This window comes from Schistocerca nitens, chromosome 3 (genome assembly GCF_023898315.1).
Source record: "Schistocerca nitens isolate TAMUIC-IGC-003100 chromosome 3, iqSchNite1.1, whole genome shotgun sequence".
NCBI classification, from domain to species: domain Eukaryota; kingdom Metazoa; phylum Arthropoda; class Insecta; order Orthoptera; family Acrididae; genus Schistocerca; species Schistocerca nitens.
In genome coordinates, this window is record NC_064616.1 from 317,245,136 (window position 1) to 317,263,162 (window position 18,027).

Consider the following 18,027-nt stretch of genomic DNA (forward strand, 5'->3'; position numbering starts at 1 on the left):
GCTGAATACCACTGAGCAAATAGCTTTGAGTGTCAGGAGGAAGTACGAACCCCAATGTTGTGACAGGTACTACTTTCTGAAACATTTACCCTGAGTAGTTCAGTAAAACTGATGTCTAAAGAAGTATCGTTGTAGAATCTATGTAAATGGCAGATGGTAGTTGTTTAAACTTTTTTGTTAGTGAAAAAAAGTAAGAGTTAAATTACTTCATTAAAAAGCAAGTGCGGGTTCCTGGTACAAAAGTAGATCAAATTTGAAACCATTGCAGAAATTTGAAACTTCCTGAGAGATTAAAACTGTGTGCTGGACTGGGACTCAAACCTGGGACTTTGTGGAAATAACTGAAACTGACAGTAAGTGAAATTAAAATACTAAGTTACAGCTTATGTTTCAGTCTTTAGAATAACTCAACAGTTATAAAAATGTCTATTTCAAACTTTACTGTGTTGTTAAAGTAAAACTGAAATAGAATAATCTAATCATATGCATTTAGTAATAGGGAATGAAATTGTTCTTACAGGCTAGGTCTTTGCTTTGTTATACTCACTGCAGCCCAAGTCATTAAAATTAATGTTTTGCTCATTGTCCACAACTTACTAAATGCAGTGGTGACCTATCAATCTATCAATTTTTATGTGACACACATATGAGCTAACTCCCCCCCCCCCCCTTATTTTTGAAATTTTTTATGAGCTCATTAACTACTAAAGTCTTTAGGTGCCTTCTGATGTTCACTCTACTTCTCATATTACAACTTAGTTTCCAAGTTCATTTTGGTACATGAGTGTCAATGAAACTTTAACATACTAGAGTTTCAGAATCGATTTGGCACTAGGTAATTTTTTCAGTTTACAATGAATGTATCACATACTTCTTGATATCTTCCCATACAGATATCTTTTCTTTGAAAAGTAGCACGTCAAAACCTAATTAATTTAGTTGTGAAACTTTTATAATGCTTTATTTCACAATAACAGTTTTGGTCATTGAGGTTCCTCCTCATGAAAGCTGTTGCTTAAATTTTTGTGATAGAGATATAACTCATATTCTTTCATTACACTAAAACTTTGTGTAGCAGTAATTGGAGGTCATATTCAGTTTCATGGGTGAAAAGTAAATTTCTGTTACTGCTTTATAATTTTCCACTATTATAAAAGTAAAGACTTAAGATCTCTACCACAGAAAAGCTTTCTTACATGTTCATTGTATCTTAATCATATACATATACAATAACTGAGATAAGATTCAGAGGGATTGCATATTCGTCTGTTACTTTTCATTGTATGGCTTTTCAAGATTGCATATTAGTTAGTTGGAGGGCAGATTCATTAGGCATGTAAAATAACCAACAATGAATCGACCCTCTTCTGTGACAACCTCATCCATTATTATTTATAATGTCTTTACAGTTATTTTAGAAAATAGTTTATTTGAGTTCAGCTAACTGATTCCATTATAGGCAAACTTTTTTGTTATGGTGTAGAGGTGGCAGTGTAGTCTATCTCTTGTAGGGGAAAAGTATTATTTTCTTTTCTCCTTCCTCCAAAAGTAAGTTGAAGTGTATCATTAGTCTAATTTGTATCTAACCTTCACAACTTTTAAACAGTTGTGTTGATTTGCTTTGTGTATCCAGTACTTTTGAGTCCTGGCTGTAATCCTTTGCACCATGTATGTGTGTATCATGGTCAGTGTTTCCTTCTGCTGCCACTCCATCCTCCAGATTTTCAGTTACACACAAATTTTCATAAAAAAAATGACAACCAGCCAAGTTCAGATAAATAATTCAGAACAATACTACATTTTTATTTTATATTCAGATATTGTATCACTTTGTATGTTGGGATTGTCTGCCATGTGGTGCTGATTGATGTCTTTGCTGTGCAGTGACTACATGCCAGTTGTCATGATGGTATATTGTGTTTTTGTTTACCATTGTTTGTTCACATAAAGTACCCATGGTTTATAAGCTACTGTTTCATAGCTTTTTAACCTTCATTTATACCAGTATCCATAGTGATGGTAAAATTTTCAGTTTCCAAATTTCATTTAAACACACTTCGAAAATATTTGTAATGCTACAGTAAGCTGTAGAATTTCAGCTCTTTATCATCAACTTCGTTGTAATTACATTTTTGGAAGTCTGTTTTGATATGCATATGTATTAATTTGGTAATAAATAAGTCTTGCAGTACGCTGTAGTTAGTTTTAGACTGACGTGAAACATTTGCATGTTTTGTCATTCTTGGGATGCTCAGCAGTGTTCCACAACATCACTATACCAGTGTCCTACACCATTTTCCCACATGTCATTTAAGATGACATAGTAAAGGTTGCCACTTTCTTCACAAAAAAGGAAAATTTTTCATGGACATATTTTTAATGGCTCATTCATTCATAATTATTTTTATTTATTAAATGCCATTTTCAATCAAAAATCACTGACGTTTACCTTGAACCATATTACTTCATATCACTGTGGTATTTTGTACCTGATTTAGCTTTATCTAGAAATATGCTGTCATTTTTTGCAGGTTACAAAAGTCTTTGCAAGACATATCATCATTTATTACAGTTTGACGCTCTGATTTTATGAGTTATGGTGAACACCTTTTCCTGACAATGGTCCACTTGCTCTTCATCACCAAAAATACTCATTCCATGAATGTATTTGAACCTGGTATGATTAGTACAACACGTATGAACCAAGATATATGTGTCACTTTATGGTGAGGCACTAGTGCGAAGAATTTCACCCAGACACCACCCTTAGTGATAAAATCAGTGAAGTTATCTTTCATCAGAAAATTTTTCATGTAGCTGATCCAGGTTGACTTGATCATGTAGACAAAGTATTTCTACCGCATGTTCAAAGTCACAGTATCGTGTTTTCCCATTCAAAGGAAGAGGTTCCAACTTTGCCATGCAGGTGTTATAGAAACAATCAGATTCACTTGAAATCTCAAGGGATGTTGCTGAAATCTCTTTCATTAATTTCTTGGTTTCACTCCCGTGGAATTTATCATTTTTTCTTTGTGTGGCCTTCTCACAGATCATGGACAGACTGTTATGTGATTTGATAATACTTAGCTCCCTCTTTTCCAGGTATTTTGGTACTGATTGCATTTGATCTCTCATATTTGTCTCAAAATGCAAATATATTTCACCAAGAATTCCTTTCTCGGACCTTCAGCTAAAAATACTGATGCAAGTTGCTTTCGACAAGTATCAAAGCTTCTTAAGTAGCTCTTTGTAGTTGACATCCATACTCAATCTGTTAATGGCAGGAGCTACAGAGAGCCATCTTGTGGGCACATTTAATATCTCAGACCACTCAGAATCTAGCCTTTTAGGTGTTGCAGAGAAATGACTATAGATCTTCAAAGATCTCTTCCATGATGTGCTTCATCACATTGTGAACCATCTTGTTTGAACAACTGGCTCTCTGCAGGTTGGGATTCTTGAAAAGCAACAATTGATAAACAGATTGTTTCGTGCCAAAATTTATATTAGCATTGTCGGCACTATATGCTATTAAATTATTACTATTTGGTGAATGGCTCTCCAGGCTATCAACAGTTAACTTTACCACTGCATTTGAATATTTATCTTACTGTTCAATCAATGTCAACAGTTCTGTATGCCTACTAATGATTCAAAGTATCTCATTCATATTGGGAACATCTTTGTGGTGCCTCTGTTTGAAGCATGTGTTGCTACTGAGAAAAACTTACTACTTTCAGGAGATTTTAGAGGATGAACAAAATCATTGACACTTCTTGATGCTAATAAGTTGTTCACTGACACTTTTTGATGCTTAATAAGTTTTTCACTGACATTTCTCCCTTCATCTTGCCACAGGAAAGTCTTACAGCTGTTTCTGAATTTGCAAATATACATGACATCAATTTATTGCTGCATGTCAAACTTGTATAACTAAGGTTATTTTTGACTAACTCACAAGCTGTGACAACATTGGCTTCAGATTTTGTATTGTTCACAAAATATTGAGACACTTTCTAGGTTTGACTAATTGCTTTCTCCTTTAACTGATGTTCTTTGTAGTGGGCATATTGCTTGAGATCAAACTGTTCACCATGCGAAATGCTTAATTCCTTGCTGCGCATTGTACAAAGAACATGTTTATCAGAGGCTGAACCAGGTCTAACACATGTAAAAGTGTCTTCCCACTGACTATGATTCCCAAACAAAAGCAAATTAAGAAAACTGGCATATATACTGTATGGATTCAAGAAATTTATCACAGCAATGAAGTTTAAGAACATGTACATAACATCAGAATTGGAAATTAAGTATATTGACAACACTATCAATTGTGCAATCAGGTGAGCTTAAAAAGTACCAGGCTAAGCATAGACTACCAGAAAATCTACAGGGCATTTCCATAAGAGCATGCAAAAATTTAACAGGACATAGAGGATGCTCCACTGAACAATTTGAGGTTCAGAGCCTGGGGTCAGAGAAGCCAGCTTAAGGAGATAATAGGAATAAAATCACAGTACTGTGTACTGTCTAATTTACCTTAGCTACAGCTAACTGCAAATACCATCATTGCACAATGAACGTACTATTTGTACTGTATCTTGCAAAATGTGCTGAAACTGAAGAATCAAGGGGATTCTGCTCAGGTGACCTCGCAGGCCATAGAATAGGACCTCCCCTTCCAATCCAGTGACCAGGAAATACTTCCTAGTTATCAGGCTCATCGTAGTCATTTCCTCGCAGAAAATAAACAATGTACAAGTAAATAAGCAGTACAGCATGTGTAAATTTGTACGCATGTTAATTGTAAATAAACTGGAAAACAGAAATGCTAGACAAAGTGGTAGACAAGTTTACTTGCGTTCCTCCTTATGCTGGCTTCTCTGAGCCCAGATTCCTTTCCTCAAATTGTTCAGTGGAGCATTCACTATGTCCTGTTACAGTTTTGCTCAGTCTTACGGAAACACCGTGTGTGTCCAAATAGTAATAATAACAAATATAATCAGTCGGCATTTTTGTTATATGTATATTAAGGGTAAGAATTGTGTTGGGTTCTATGATAGGCCAGTGCCAAATATTAAAAAACTGAAGAAAGTGCTGCATGGGGAAATAAAAAAGTAAGGCTAAGTTAACAGTAAAAAAAGTAAGAATATGGGAAAATTTCACAACCTGGCAATCCTGTGTACTCTCATCTTCAAAGTATGAATTTCATGCTAATGACTTATTGATACCTATAAATTCTTAATCCAGGTTTTGATAAATCAGTTTAGTCACTTCAAAGTATCCTGTGTTTTGCTTTAATGCACATCACTACTAATCTCCCATCATTGAAAGAACAACAATAAATTCAATTCCTACAGCTTAAAAAGAACATAAATATGTAGAAGTTAGTGTCTACTAATTGTTCTGGGCTGCTCAAACAACCAACTTCTTGTTGATAAATATTCAACACCTTTACTATACCTGAGAGAAGTTGCCTGCTGCCTATTAATGTGTATCTTGGTTTGTTCTGCATCCCTGAAGGCACTCTTTCATGATGGGAATAATGGAACATGATGTGGGGGAGGGCAGGCGGGCGGGTGGGTGGGTGGGTGGGTGGGTGGAAGGGGTTTTCTTTTCAAACTGTGCTGTTTGTGTCCCACCCATGATTTTACATTGTTGTTGTAACAGAAGTGGGTAATGGGTGTTAATGATGGAACTAGCAACTCTGTACTTGTAAGCTTATACTGTTAACTCTATTGCCCTTTCATTTTTACAAATAAAGCAAAATAAAAACCTTTTAATTTGGGGGTTATACGTTTCTTATTGACAATTATTAATGAAACAATTGCAGCTGTATTAGAAATAGTCATACGGAAAGGAATAGTGAAGACTTCACATCTTTAGTCTTGCAGGATGTATTAAATCATTAGAAAACAATGATATGAAAGAAACAGTGATATGATGGAACTGTTGGCAAAATAAATACAACAGAGAACTTGATGATAGCCATTAAAGAAATTATAGGGATAGGCCTGCTCTGATTTTTAACTTCTTGAAAATGATGTTGAAACAAAACCTTTCTAAAAAAACTGAAAAATGTGATTGTTTAAAGGAGAGATACCTCGTGTACACAGAATTAAGGTTAGAAAGTGAAGTAAGGAGATACATTAATGAAAATAAGATTAGGGAAATATGATTAATATAATCAAACTTAGTAAAGAAACAGTGTATTTGGAAAAACTGCAGTTCAGTTTTTCAGTTGAAGTTTCTAAGAATGGTTTCATTGAAATGGGTTAAGATAGCCACACATTGTACAGTGGAGGTTTGTACAATGGATAGGCATGTAAAAAAGAAAAAAACACTATAACTCACTATTGCAGACCAACTACTCCAATAGTTGTTTTTATATTTATCCTCCCTCTCTCCTTCCCTCTCAATGCTTCCACTGTATGGTGAGTGGTTGTCTTTCTTCATCCCATTGTTTGTATTCCATCAAAGATTTTTTAGTATTAATGTTAGACTGGTGTTGCCGATGAATCCTACACTAATGAAAGGTCCCTCATAACTTGAAAATGTTTGCTAGATGATGATATTTAGCTCTTAACTTGTATTCTCTGTAATTTAGTCAAGGGTAGAGTCTATTGCACTATTACTCTTTAAGTGAAATTGTTCTTCAGTGGAAATGATTTGTAAAAGTAATCTGTGTGTATCATACAAATGTTAGGAGAAAAAAAATTACATTTAAGAACCAAACAAGTAATCTTTTCATGACAAACTCAAAAGCGTTGCCAGAAAATAGTTTGTGATGATGACTGAGATGACTTCTAGTAGTAGTTTGTGCTTATTGTCAATGTACACTGCTGTTGGAAGATTTGACATTTATAAGGAGTGCTCAAAAGGTTTTCGTTAGAAGGCTGTCCACTCCAGAATTGGTATGCCAATCCTGCAAAATCGCCACAAACATTGAAGCAATCATCCCACCAACATACCAGGTTGAAGATACCATTTGGTGAAACACCGTGTCTAGCTGTGTGAAGGAATCTTTAACTGCTTGCTGCACATCCTCATCTGACAGGAATCATTGACAATTCAGGGCCTTTTTCAAGGGGCTGAAGGCTTGATAATCACTTGGGGACAGAGCAGAACTAGGGGGCGGGTGCTGACCTGTCTCCCACATTTTGTCCGTAATGAATGAGGCGGCTTCCTAGATCGACTGATGTCTTGTGTTGAATCGTGACCAGCACGGAACTAGGTGAACTATTCCACAATGGTGGCTTTTGACAGACTTGTTGTTCCATGCACATTCTTCATTCTCCGATGGATGGCTGCCAGTGTTGGTCTTTCAGCAGCCAAGAAAAGAATAACAGCACATTGGTCCTATTTGGATGCATTTGGTTATAAAGTCGCCATAGTTCATGTTTCTACATTTACCACACAAATGTTGGAAAGCCACAAATGCCACGATAATCCCTTGCTTACATGTCGGTGGTTATTTACTCTCATCAAGGTTGTGCTACGTTGCATGTAGCCTGCAGCGAAGCCCTCAAACGGAACCTTTTGATCGTCCCTTATATTTATTTTCATATACAAACATGATGATTAATTATGCTTTGGATCCATTTAATGCATTATTGCATTCTATGTGGAAGAATTTCAGTAGAATTTGTGCAAGTTGAATTGAGGTACCACCTTTCACAAGGTATTTCTAAAGGTACATTTGTGTCTACAAGTTCCATCAGAAGGCACCTTCATCTTTTCTGCCCCTGCCCCCCCCCCTTTTCTAATATCTCCTAGATTTTGACATTCAGTATTTAACTTATGGCAGTACCAGAAAAAAGTGCCGAATTTCTCTGCCAGTTTCCACAATAAACTGCAAGTCCACTGATAACGGACTGATCTAGTCAGTTCACATTATAGAGGAAGGCAGTGCTACACCATATGACATCCTTTAGGATCATGCTAGACCAGCTTTCAGATAACTAAACATTTTATTTTATGATGAGATTAACATTACCTGCAGGTATTGCCAAAGATGATTTTGCAAGAGCAGCTGAATAGGAATGAAAGAGCAATAAATTTGGTATTAGGCATTTATTACTGTTCCACAGTGTCTGCATCTTTAATAGATACTGGTTTTGATCCTGGTACACTGTTGTTTATAGTGATTTCTGCCACCGCCCGCACCCTTCCCCCACCCCCACACTTCCATTCACATAATTTGCCAGCTCTTTTCTTTTTGAAAGTGTTACTGTTAGTCTTGGAGATCCATTTATGTTTGTTTCTTGAAGTGTTCCATATGATTAAATGTTGCTTTGTGTAGGAGATCACTTTGTTTAACTGTTCTTATTTAATATCTATTTGTGATAAGGCTTAATTCTCATGATTCGATTTTAGCAAACAATTTGGCTACACTGTCTCTTTCTGTTCTTACACATTTATTTTGTCTACTTGTGGCCTTAGAAGTTGGATGCTTGGTTGCATAAGAAACGTATTGTATTTTAGATCAAGTTATTTAATTTCAGTGTTTAATACTTTATATATTATCCAATGATTTATTTTGCCAGAGCTTAAGCTCATTTTGAGTAACTTTCCCTAATCATTAGTTTTCCACAGTACATGCACAGCTGTCTTGTTAAATACATTTAATTTTGTTCATTATGGGCAGTGAAGACTGTCAGTCTCTTAAATGGGTCATTAGATAAACGTGCAGTGGATAGCAATGTTAACAAAAGGTCTTTTTATTGAATAGATTTGATCTTTATTTGGAGGCTGTGGACACAACATAGTTTGAAATGTATGATTGATAATGGTTGTGACATGGTATGTGGTGAACCACAGGTACCTCTGCTGAGTATAATATGAAGTTTTCACAGTTTATTTCAGAGAAGTGTGACTACAATTATAAAATTCCAAATGCTGGGCATACATTAATTTATTCATGTATCTCCTTAATAAGAGAGGTGCCCAACAATTTAGGCATGGAGATAGTAAAGTACCCACGTCATTTGAGTTTTACATATCTCCCTCCCAACCCCCCACCCCCCCCCCCCCACCCCTGCTCTCTGTCTGTCTGTCTGTGTGTCTGTGTGTGTGTTATTTTGGAATTGAAAACAGGCAACTTTCCAATGGTTGACTTACTCTGAAACTTAACTGCTGTTGCCACAAAATAATTTAGCAACGTACAGGAACATAGCAACTGGAGGCCCTGCTCATTGTTCATTTCAATTTGCACAAATAAACTAATTTTGTGTGTCCATAAACAATAGCTAATATGGTACTTTATCATTACTTCTAATTGTGTGCTATCTGGCGTCACTGAATTTTTTGAGCAGTTCAGGTAAGCATCTCCTGCACCAAATGTTTATCAAATCAGGTTATGGTACTATGTTCATAGGTATAGCTTTTAAATACATGAACATCTCATTTGAATTAAGATGTGGTTGTTATTTTCTGCACTAGTGTTTACTGTGTCTGAGCAGCTTTTGGTAATTTCCTGTGGTCTTCCTCTGTGTTATCCAGGAAATCAGGAAATAACTGTAAGAAAAACTCATTTCAATATGAGTAAAGTACTTCTAAGGATTTTCTTATTTTTGTGTTGCATACACAAACACACACACACACACACACACACACACACTGTATAGTGACATGTTAAAAAGTGTCCTGTAATTTTTTGTGAGCTTTCGTATAATAACAAGTATTAAATGAAGAATGAAAATGCTTTAAAGAAAAAATTGGAAAAGAATGAGTGCATATATGTTTTTTTATATAAAATTCACATAATTTTTGGATGCCTTCAGCAGAAAAGACAGTGGCAGGTTCATCTTATGCAGGAACAGGAGGCTTTTGAAAACAGCGTTAACCATAGCCGTAACAACTTGTATGTCCCTGCTCACTCTAAGTGAACAGTGTTGAACCAAAAATAGAAGGGAAGCAGCTGGGCTCCACCCTGGAAACTAAAGAATCAAATCTTGTTCTTACTGTGCTCATTGCACATTCCAGGCCCAGTGAATAAGATGACAAATATAGTAGTCCTAATGCAAAAACAAACAAATATGAAATAGTTTGGTAATCAAATATGTGGATTGGAATGATATCTTGCAAGGATGATGAATATAACAACTTGACTTATGATCAGGATTTGGTGTGTCTCATTTCACACATATGTAAACCAATAAAATTGATAGGACTCCTGTTGTAATCCAATGTCAACTTAATTGAATCTCCAAAAGTAGACAGCAATGAATTTTAATCATGTAAAATTATTCATATCGCTTTAACAGCTTTCAAAGTTGACACAGGTAATGAATTCTTTCATTGAAGCTGCACTAAAATAATTTTCATACTATATAAGGACCCAGTTAAATAACAAAGGTTGTAAGTGTTTGAGTATTTAGTTTTACAGGCTTCCTCTGGCTCTAGGATCTGAAGCAGAAGAGAAAAGAAAGAGACCAAGTGTAATTAATTAGGGACCTTCTTGATGTAACAGGTGCCACAAGTAATAATGCTTTTTCTGGGATATTTGTGTTGATTATTTTTCCATCAGATATGATTAACATAAAGTGTGGCAATTAATTTTTCAAAATCTATTATGTAGATTACTGAGTGAAATTTCACTGTACATAGCACATTGACATTGTCTATTACTTAACATCTGACGTTATTGTAACTCTTTTAGAGGTATTTGTCTGTTCAGTTTCTGTGATGTAGCAAAAATTAAGGAAATGACTAGGTGAGATTACAATCATGTTGTGAAAAGTTACTGCATATTCAATAAATAAATTCAATTTTTTCTTGAAAACAAAACCAGTATTGCAGTGTTTTTATTGCCTGAAATGGGATCTCTGTCCACAGATCACAAAAGTACTAACCACAAACACAGTTATAAAGTGTAAGACCACATTTATGAGGCAAAAGGAGGCATCACTTTTCTGTTTGTTAGACAGAAACACTCATAGCAAGACTGACAAGACATAAGCATAACAAAATTTTTAATCAAGCTTTGAAAGCTTCAAAACAATATCCTTGTCCTAACAAGGATGGTAACAGATATATGTAACATTAGGGAACAGTTCATTATAGGCAGTTAATTTTAGGCAGTTAATGAAAGGAAGTTACTGAATCCTTGAAAAAAGTGTGGAAATTAACAATTTTTGATTAAGCATTGAATTTATTTTATTGGGAACCTTCAGTACAAACAACACACAAGTGAGGTCATGTGGTTGAAACTGTGTTTGATGCTACAAAGTTGTATATATATGGAAATTTTGACTTTGGTCTTCGAGAAGCTTGTGGGAGTAAAAGTGGGGAACTGTAGGGAACAGTATGTTTTTGAACAGAAGATTACCAAATTTGAAGAGTCTGCAAGCTTCTTAATTGTTTGTGATTGATATAATGCAAGACTGGTACTTGGGTCATTATAGCTCAGCTAATTGGTCTAAGGATCATTTGTTAAATTTTCTTTTATCCACAGTGGCTCATGATAAAAGAGTACATGAGTTATAGTGGAATGTATACTAAAAATCTGCAGTTTATTTTTGTACTAAATGTGAAGACACTTTAGTATCTGGATAAATGATTAGAGATCTCAGTTTTTCTGTTAAACTACGAGGCTTCTTACTAGATACTTACTTAACTCACCTTCCAATGAGTTACTGGAAATTTCGTGTAAAAATTCAACGCTAGCATTTAGAAATGAGTGTAATGAATGACTGTCATCTCCTATGGCAGTTGTGACTGCAGAATTGATTTGGGCCTTCTTGGTTACAGCCAGAGAATTTCTCAGTGAAAAATATTTAGAAATTAGTTTAAGAATAACAACTGAAAGGTTACCGAAGTGTAGCTGAGTGTCATTAAGCTGAATGGCTCTCGAAGGTAGACATCCGATTGCAACCATCAGCCATACAACAGTTTTGTTAGACTTATGTAGGTGTGTGAGGCTCCTCCTGAGGTGACATGTATTTTTGCAGCAGCTCATATGAATGAGATGGAAACTTACATAAATGCTATTTGCATATGTGTATCACTAATGGATAATGTCAACCAACCTGAGGAGGAAACCAAGAGGATAATTCACCCGAGAATGGTTAAACTAAAATGAGGGTTAGACAATACTAACAAGATGCAATTGTGTGCAGACATGCTCAAGGTTGTAAAAAAAGTCAGTGATCTTTCATAATGTGCCCCTGCCCCCCATTCTATATACAAAATGGATCAGACTGGTTGACAAGCAGACTGAAGTCTGAAACAAGTTAAGAAATTTCAAAATGGAACCTTTCACTTTGTTCTAAGTTGCCAAACATTTGGTATGTAATGCTTCTTAACTATGACATTGTTGCCAAATTAAATAAAATTTAAACTCAGCTGTGGGACCAGATGAATATTGATACGTTAGGGATACCAAAATAATGAGAAGAGGGATGTTACTGAAGCAAAGAACATATGACACATGAATAGCAACTGTGAAAATACTGCTGCCCTCATTTTTATATGTGTCTGTCTTGCACAAATGTATTAAGCTCAGATTTTTCTGTTTTGTCCATTTGTAAAGAATCTAATGTGATGCTCCAAAATGCCACACATTTTGCCATACTACATTAATATGTTGAGGTCGTGCTGCTTCTGGAAATGTGACCATGTAGCAACTGAATCAGGCATAGAAGATACATCTCCCACTGGAATGTTTGGACTGCTCAGGCAAACATCAATTTAGTATAGAGTAAATCTGTTTTATGCTGAAGAAAAGAAGACACAAGAATTATTATACAAAACTTGTGCCATGCATTGAAGCAGAGAAATCTTTCAGAAGTATCCAGCTTCTGCCATGTGAAGCATTATTTGTCTCATTTGTGAAACACTCAACAGTGAAAGTTAGTGAATCACCACAGCTTCTAGCCTATTGCTGCAGATATCTACATGCATTCTTCATTTTCCCTGCAGCACATATATTTACCTTTTCACTTGGAAGGAAAACTGAAGGAAGGTAAGAGTTGAATGTCCTGTAAACGGAATTGAACTGTGATCCTCCCGAATATGAGTCCAGTGTGCTAGCCACTGCACCACCTCATTCTGTTTTTGCACTTGTCCTTCAGAGAGTGGATTCTTGAAATTTTAAGAAGGCTTTCTGCAGTGCACAAGTTCATTCTTGTAGTGTCTCACTTGGGAGTTTGTTGAGCATTTCTGCTCCTACATTAGCAAGTATTACTGAAAAACTTGTTCAAGAAATTCAGGAAGTCAGTCCAAAAGCTCTGTTCAGCCCCTGTGCTAATCATTCTTGTTTTGGAACTGCAGAGAAGTTATACTCATTCTTTTCATTTTCTATGTATAGATGGGAAATTATTTTAGGAGGAACAATAAAAACAGGAAATGATTGTCTGAACCTCACTGGAGTGTTGTTTATAATTCAGTTAAACTCATAAAAGAAGACAGGGAAACAATTGTGAGCACTTTGGGAGACATGCAAGATCCATTAAAGGGAAACATTAATAGTAGTACTGCAACAAGTTTTTTCCTTCCAGCTATATTTGATTTTACCTTTTCGACCTACATCAATTTTTTTGTACATGATACTAGAGGAAGTAAATTTAGTTCAGCAGAGTCAACAGTCTCCAAAAATGACTTTGGATGAAGGACTTGCCAAATTAAAAATCTCGAATGAGTTTTTATTAACACAAGGAACTACAATTATAGACACTGCAGTTACTTTTGCCACTAAAAATTGCATTGATATGCACTCAAACGTCGAATGATGAGGAAGAGGGACACTACATAAAACAATGCTTGGTGAACTAGCTCATGACACTGGAATTGTGGTTCAAGAAGTAATGTGATGATCATTGTTTGAATGCACAGACCAATTTATACAAGAAGTATCACAATGATACACAGTCAAGAAGGAAATCGCCAAAATTTTTCAAACAGTTGGAATAAAAATTAATATGCTTGACGCTTCAGATGACAGTCTGGCTGTATCACAGGGGACTGGTAGAAATTTTGGAAAGAAGCAGGTGCAGCAAGAAATAAGAAGGCATCAATGTGCATCCAAAACAAATGTGGATAGTGCAGCTAGATGCACAGCCCAAGAAATCCTTCAATGTATAATTAAGTGGGCCTTCAGTGAGTGATTACCCTGTACATCACTTATAATTGAATGCTACTTGACCATTGTCTCTCATTCCCATCATATGAGGAAGCTTTTCTAAACTGAAACTAATAAAAAATTATCTTCATTGGACAACAAATCAAGATCATCTAGCCAATTTTTCCATTTAATCAATTGAAAAAAAGGTTTCAATGACATTATTCAGAACTTGATTAAAATAAAAGCACAACAATGTTTACTGTAATAATATCAATAATAAGTACTAGCCTATATTGTACTAAGCTTGTGAAACAAACTGGTATTATAACTGTATATGCCTTGTTTTCAAACATATAAAATGAAAGGTAATTTTCTCATTCTATTATTATTTCTTTGGACTTTCCCTGATGGTTGCAATGCTAAATGCTGATTCGTATTCTATGTTTCTCACCTATTTCTTTAAGTATGTGTATTACAGTTACTAGAGTGTAGAGTACACTCACAAATATTTGCTTTGTTTGTAAGCCTATAAATCTACCGGTTGATTGTTATTAACGTTCAAAAGCCACAGGAGTGACGTAGGTGATGATAAGACAAGTAATTTAATATAAGACACAGGGGATTGCAAATGTTGGGAAATGTCATAAAACTATTGCACATGTGACGTCATCAGATAGCATACCAACTCACACGTGCAGCAGTCGCACTTAGGCATGAAGGGGTAATTGAGCGATGCAATACTTGCAGTCAAGCAAACACTGCAAATTTCGGACACCTTTTGTGCATGTGATCTGTTGTAAACTTAGAAGTTACAAAATTATTGTCCTTACTGTAACCAAAGCTGTTGGTATTTTGTGTTCCTTTGCTTTTGTCCCTTCATTTTTTTTTTTTTGTTCAGAGGCATTGTTTAGTATAGAAAATATATGTCATTTACTGGTAACGACAGCCGGCCGTGGTGGTCTCGCGGTTCCAGGCGCGCAGTCCGGAACCGTGCGACTGCTACGGTTGCAGGTTCGAATCCTGCCTCGGGCATGGGTGTGTGTAATGTCCTTAGGTTAGTTAGGTTTAAGTAGTTCTAAGTTCTAGGGGACTTATGACCATAGCAGTTGAGTCCCATAGTGCTCAGAGCCATTTGAACCATTTTTGAACTGGTAACGACGCAGTTCGGAAGAATATATTCATTCACTTGATGCAATATGGTAGTCAGAAACTGTTGAGACCTGCAAATAAAGTAATAAATCTTACCTCAGTGTGAACACACAACTGTCCAATGTAATGAAAAAATGGATAGTTCTAATATGTATGTTCTGGACCAGAACATGTTTTTGCAAAAATTATTGAAACCCAATCAGTTAAAATGTAGTATAAATTTATTCAGTTAAAATTTAATATGTAACAAAATAAATGTATTTTATTCATTCACCCTTAATTCATTTTTTGAAATGAGAAAGATGAGTCTGCAGGAACATTTCAACTTTAAACATTTTAATTTTTAAAGAAATAATAAATTTTTCCCTTATAACTAAGCTTTCTCAAATCAACCTTTCTCAATTTAAAAAAATCAAATTTTCTTTGTTATAAACATGAAACAAAAAATGTATTCCAACCTAGAGTTGTTATACAGATCACGAGATTTACGAATGTATTGTAGAGAAAATGGCTATTCAGATTATTACAATTCACAAAATTATTGTAAGGAAGAAGGCTATTTGAATTTAAGTAGACTACATCTCAGTGAATTTATTGAAAAATATAATAAAATGAACTGAGACATTAAAACTAAAGAAGATCTTCATCAAATTTGCAAAGCAAAAAGTGTAAAGCAATATTCTGAACTTAATGAACAACAAGTAAACTATGCTATTGAAAAAAAAATAATAATAATGAAGCAACTTATAATCGTTTCTAAAACTTCTAGTAGATAACCATTATGAACTTAAACAAAAAAAAACTATAAGAAAAAATTTCGGGTTATAACTTTCTAGACGTTAATGATTTTTGTTAAAACTACTGAACAAAATAATGGAAAAAACTGCATCTTTTCAACCTAGAATAATAACTTACATAATTAATAATACTGAAAATATTGTAGAACTGCAAGAATTTTTTAATCAAATTAAAGTAATAGTAATTGCTAAATTTAAGAATATTTTGAAACAAAGGAGATCGACTAAAGTTAATATGAGGTTTTATTGTAGAAGAAATTAAAGTCTTATGTTTTAAAACGAATATTGAAGTTTTATAAAGAACAACGGTTTTGAAAGATTATTACCACAGATCAAAAAATTAAGTATTGACACAATTGAAGGAAATGCGAGGCAGAAAATGTGGTTGGGCTTCATACTCTATAGAAAATTCAGAATTGTGTGTTAATAGACACAATCCGATTTTTGGTCATCCTTATATCGATCTACCAAAATACACTCCTGGAAATTGAAATAAGAACACCGTGAATTCATTGTCCCAGGAAGGGGAAACTTTATTGACACATTCCTGGGGTCAGATACATCACATGATCACACTGACAGAACCACAGGCACATAGACACAGGCAACAGAGCATGCACAATGTCGGCACTAGTACAGTGTATATCCACCTTTCGCACCAATGCAGGCTGCTATTCTCCCATGGAGACGATCGTGGAGATGCTGGATGTAGTCCTGTGGAACGGCTTGCCATGCCATTTCCACCTGGCGCCTCAGTTGGACCAGCGTTCATGCTGGACATGCAGACCGCGTGAGACGACGCTTCATCCAGTCCCAAACATGCTTAATGGGGGACAGATCCGGAGATCTTGCTGGCCAGGGTAGTTGACTTACACCTTCTAGAGCACGTTGGGTGGCACGGGATACATGCGGACGTGCATTGTCCTGTTGGAACAGCAAGTTCCCTTGCCGGTCTAGGAATGGTAGAACGATGGGTTCGATGACGGTTTGGATGTACCGTGCACTATTCAGTGTCCCCTCGATGATCACCAGTGGTGTACGGCCAGTGTAGGAGATCGCTCCCCACACCATGATGCCGGGTGTTGGCCCTGTGTGCCTCGGTCGTATGCAGTCGTGATTGTGGCGCTCACCTGCACGGCGCCAAACACGCATACGACCATCATTGGCACCAAGGCAGAAGCGACTCTCATCGCTGAAGACGACACGTCTCCATTCGTCCCTCCATTCACGCCTGTCGCGACACCACTGGAGGCGGGCTGCACGATGTTGGGGCGTGAGCGGAAGACGGCCTAACGGTGTGCGGAACCGTAGCCCAGCTTCATGGAGACGGTTGCGAATGGTCCTCGCCGATACCCCAGGAGCAACAGTGTCCCTAATTTGCTGGGAAGTGGCGGTGCGGTCCCCTACGGCACTGCGTAGGATCCTACGGTCTTGGCGTGCATCCGTGCGTCGCTGCGGTCCGGTCCCAGGTCGACGGGCACGTGCACCTTCCGCCGACCACTGGCGACAACATCGATGTACTGTGGAGACCTCACGCCCCACGTGTTGAGCAATTCGGCGGTACGTCCACCCGGCTTCCCGCATGCCCACTATACGCCCTCGCTCAAAGTCCGTCAACTGCACATACGGTTCACGTCCACGCTGTCGCGGCATGCTACCAGTGTTAAAGACTGCGATGGAGCTCCGTATGCCATGGCAAACTGGCTGACACTGACGGCGGCGGTGCACAAATGCTGCGCAGCTAGCGCCATTCGACGGCCAACACCGCGGTTCCTGGTGTGTCCGCTGTGCCGTGCGTGTGATCATTGCTTGTACAGCCCTCTCGCAGTGTCCGGAGCAAGTATGGTGGGTCTGACACACCGGTGTCAATGTGTTCTTTTTTCCATTTCCAGGAGTGTATATAAAAAATTAAAATGGTGTAGTTAATGTTAAAAACGAAAATCGAAATGTTTTCTGTATGCATAAAATCAGTTTTGTATTTAGCAAAAGAGCGTGTGGAAAAGTTTAATAATTATAAAA